This window comes from Chenopodium quinoa, unplaced genomic scaffold (assembly GCF_001683475.1).
Source record: "Chenopodium quinoa cultivar QQ74 unplaced genomic scaffold, ASM168347v1, whole genome shotgun sequence".
Taxonomy (NCBI): domain Eukaryota; kingdom Viridiplantae; phylum Streptophyta; class Magnoliopsida; order Caryophyllales; family Amaranthaceae; genus Chenopodium; species Chenopodium quinoa.
The window spans coordinates 825,345-829,972 of NW_018745470.1; the positions used below are offsets into that span (position 1 = coordinate 825,345).

Consider the following 4,628-nt stretch of genomic DNA (forward strand, 5'->3'; position numbering starts at 1 on the left):
ATTGACTGGTACAAGTACAGGTGTGATAGAAGATTTAAAATATCACTTGTATAAGGTGTTTAGTATAAAGGGCTTGGGCTAGTTGAATTATATCTTGGGTATTGAAGTTTGTTACACTAAAAAAAGGGGTATTGAAGTTTGTTACACTAAAAAAGGAGTTATTTTCTCTCAATGAAAGTTCATTAAGTAACTACAGGATTGTCCCTTTGATCTGTCTAAGTCAGCTTCTACTCCACTTCTGTCTACTTAATCTTGTTTTAGATGATGGTGATATGTACTAGGATCCCGCTTTAAACAAATGCTATGTAAGAAAATTGAATTTCCTCATAAATACAAGACTAGATCTGGCTTTTGCCTTTAGTTCTTAATTTAGTTCATACAAGCTCCCACTAGTGGGCTATTAGCAACTGGCAAAAAGTGACTTTTAGTAACTGGCATGTAGGGCTGCTATTGCGGGGGCTACTAATGCTTATATTACTAGCAACGAACACTTGCCAGTTTCTAATGATACTTATTCGCAACTGGCATAGAACTAGGCCAGCTGCTAATAGTACTTATTTACAACTGGCGAACTAGGCCAGCTGCTAATAGTACTTATTTGCAACTGGCATAGAACTAGGCCAGCTGCTAATAGTGTTTATTTGTAGCTGGCGTAAAACTAGGCCAGTTGCTAATAGTTTATTTTTATATTAAAAAAAAGACTATTAGCAGCTGGCCAAGTACTACACCAGTTGCGAATAGTCATTTCTTTAAATTAAAAAATATATATATAATTTTGCCAAATTGACATACAAATTATATTATATACGAAAATTTATGTTAATTATGAAGTATACATTCATTCCTCAAACAAAAAATGAAGTATAAAATTCATTACAAATTAAAAAATATAAAAAATAAATAAAAAAAATTGACTGGTTGAAACATCTAGAGATGCTCTGATCACACGGCTACAATCATTTGTAAATATCGCATGATTCACATTAGAAGTATGCCAACGAAATTCCTTCAACAATTTCCCAGACTTCAAAACATGAACCCTGAGTTCAATCAATAACACAAATTAGTGACTATTTAAATTTTAGAAGACCAATGTGGAGAGCCCATCAAGCTAGACAATAGCAACATAAAAAAAAAATTAGAAACAAATAACTGATTGAACCATCATCTAGGGTCAAATATAGGAGAAACCATAAAGAACAAAAAATACAACACAAAACATTAGCTAATTGCAGAAAACTAGTCAGAACTACCTATGATATTAGCCAATTGAATCATAATGTCGTAAGTCAAGCATGAGATCCAAACCTGGCAGTGCTGTCAACAGATGTACTCAATATCTGACTTCCATCTCGAGAAAAACAAAGACTTTTAACTCTCATAGAATGAACACGTTCAAGGCGTCACAAATTCTGAGTGGTTCTAATATGCCAAACCTGCAAACAGGTACAAGATCCAGCGACAGTTTATCAGCAATCCCTCCTTCCATGAACAAGAAGTTAATTAATAAGGTAAATATAGAAATATGACAACTGGACACATCATATTAGACCATAAACAGAATTTCTACAAAACAGTCCACCACACTACATAGATTGATCCAAATCTGTTATACCAAACAATACAGATCACACATTATGCCCACATTCTAATAAGTAAAAAACTAACCTCTGAAACTATCAATGCAAGTTTCTCAATTTCTTGAAGATTATACTATACAAATACCACCAAGCTTTTATAGTACAAATACCAGCAAATACCCTCCAACACATGATGGCAGTAATGACCTATCAAAGTACCAACCACACTGAGTCAATACTAGATGGTTGAGACCTCAACAAGCTCCCTTCTTTTTTAACTTTTAAGGTGGAGTGAGGCTTAGATGATGGGGCTTGGGTTCCACATTTGCACATGCTCCAACTCTACAATTTGGTGATCCAATCAAAAGGGCCTACTCCTTGGCTTTGGCTCAACTCTAAACGCATTTTACTGTCGTCATTAGGAAATAGACAGATCACATTCTACATCAATACAATGGTCAATTTGTCTGCTTTATAACTTAAAATTCTTTTTGCATCAGGAGTATGCATAAAACATATAATATCATATTGTTTACAAATACATATACTAACCATAAGTTATAATCAGCTGAAGATAGACAAATCATATTGAATATACAATGGTCAGATTATAGAACCTTAAGAAAATCAAAGGTGATAGTTCAACAGTGGCAACTGGTAGCTGTCCATGTATCAAGTATACATTAGTCTACTCAAATCTAGATGCACATCAAATCTTAAGTCTTATACATTACCATATTCATTCCCCAGTAACCACCGAATTAATAAATAAAGAAAACATAATAAAGGTCTGAAGAATTTTTTTTAAGAGAAAATCTGGAGTTTTCCATATATAGTTAGTAATATGAATGTGTCACAATGCCTCACAAGTAACAACTAAATTAGTACTCATAAATGAAATACACTAGTGTAAATAGGAAACACAACTGAGTTAATGTAATTGAAAGGTATATATAGTTTAATAAACATACAAATAATCATCTCAACTCATGTAAGTAATCATCACCAAGTTAAAGCCATAAGAATAAAGTGCTTATGAAAAAGTATTCATTGCTACCCCTTCTACAAAGAAAGAGTAGGCATTTAATAGTTAGACAATCATTAAAGTGAGGAGATAACAACATTACCAAAAGTTTTATTTGATTAACTACCTTATAAGCCCAGCAATTGTGAGTAGAACGATTATCACACACCTAAAAAACAGAAATCAAAATCAAACCCTAGAATTCATCTTATTGCCAAAGCAGTAATCGTATAAGTGAAATAAAGAACCTCAGTTAGAGCAAGTTTAGCACCAAGTCTTAAGACTTGAATGTGACATCATTTTTGGTGGTCCCCGTTGAAAATGATGTCATCAAATTCTTGTTAAGACTCACTAAGACTTACACAAATTTATCACTTTAGCCCTAAGATTTAAATACTTGACATATTATAAGTAGAAAAGTGTAAGAAAAAAAAAAAAGGGATAATACAAATAAAAGTGAAGTGGGTCCCAATCTCAAGTCTTAAGTTGAAATTTCAAGACTTAACAGACTTGTTTGAGATTTTTGAAGAAAAATGGGAAAAGTCTTAAGTATAAATCTTTACTTGGGGCTAAACTTGCTCTTAGAAAAGAATGAGCATATTTTTCACTTTAAACAAGAGCAGCAGTGGTCATTTCTGCAAGTGTCAAACGACACCCCCTCTCTGCGAGTGTCGTAAAAGCTCCTCCATAAAATCAACATAAAAAATCAACAATTATAATCAAAATAATCGAAAATTTTAAGGTTTGACACCAAATTTCTCATAAAAACAACATGAAATTGCAGAATTGAAATAAAAACGGTAGATTTGAAAGAGAAAGCAAGAAATATCTAAATACCGAGCTCCCAAGCAACATTATCGAATCGATATACCACGAATAACCTGGACTTTGTCATATGGAGGACATCTATAGCGAGCTTCTAAAAAGCGATGGCAAATTCAATCGCAATACCCCAAAAATTCGACCAGCAAAACCCCAAAAATCCCCAGCGATACTCTGCTGCCGTTCGACCCCAAAACACCAGCGATTTCAACAGCAATACCTCGAGAAATTCGACCCCAAAGCCTACAAGTTCGACCACTAATCGAAAAACCCAGGAAATGTGCGGCAAAACCCCCCTATATTCGAGCAAATTCGAGCCAAAGCCCCTTATTTTCAAGCAAAAAATCGACCAAAAACCCCAAAAAAAATTCGAACTACAAAAACCGTAGAAAATTGGGCAAAAATACCCTAAATTTGAGGAAATAACAACTGAAAATTCAAAAGAACTAAGCAAGGACGTTGGATTTTCGTTCAAATTAGTAGTAATTGTTTCGACTATTTGAAAGTTAGGGTTTGTACTCAAATTTAGGAGTTTATCTTGGTTTTTCTAGGGTTAGGGTTTACTCTAGTGGAGGCAAAGTTGAAAAAGGAGTAGCTTTTAAATAAAATCTTCTAGCAATGGAGGAGAGGACGGTATAATGGAGGTGAGGTGAGTGAAGTTCAGGGACATTGGATGTAAGGGCTGATGAGAGAGATTGTAGGGTTTCTAATTTTTCAGATGATAGAGAAGCGCGGTTATGAGGAGAGAGAAACGGGTGGGTCAAAATTAGAACTTCATTCCCTATTATTAGCAGCTGGCCTTTTAAGGTCGATTACAAATAAATTTTTATTTTTTAAAATAATTATTATTAGCAGTGGGCATTATTACGCCAGCTACAAATGCTATAGTATTTGCAACTAACATCAAATAGGCCAGTTGCTAATATATATTTTTACTTTTTCAATCCAAGTATTAGCAGCACTCATTACTACGCCAGTTGATAATGATATAGTATTTGTAACTGGCATTATTTTGGCCAGTTGCAATTAGTGTTTTAGTAACTAACACATACAGCTTCAGTTGCTAATAGGGTGCTGCTAATAGCAATTTTTCCACTAGTGTCCAAGATCTACTCATGTGAAAGCCTTAACTCATACCTTAAGATATGTTAAACATATTGTTGGGTGAGGCATTCTTCTAAAGGCTACTGATATCTTAATTC

General features: G+C 34.0%; 1 long non-coding RNA gene across 3 annotated transcripts; it reads right to left on the minus strand.

Annotated features, from left to right (window-relative positions):
* Positions 1-813: 813 nt before the first annotated feature.
* LOC110715036 lies at positions 814-4,254 on the minus strand. Of its 3 annotated transcripts, none has more exons than XR_002510194.1 (4): positions 3,442-4,248; positions 2,732-2,773; positions 1,309-1,989; positions 814-1,040 (listed from the first exon to the last, which is right to left on the minus strand). It is a non-coding gene; the product is annotated as an uncharacterized LOC110715036 (long non-coding RNA). The 3 variants fall into 3 exon arrangements; XR_002510193.1 differs by having other exon boundaries at positions 1,309-1,436; positions 1,669-1,989; positions 2,732-4,243; XR_002510192.1 differs by having other exon boundaries at positions 2,732-4,254.
* Positions 4,255-4,628: the final 374 nt, after the last annotated feature.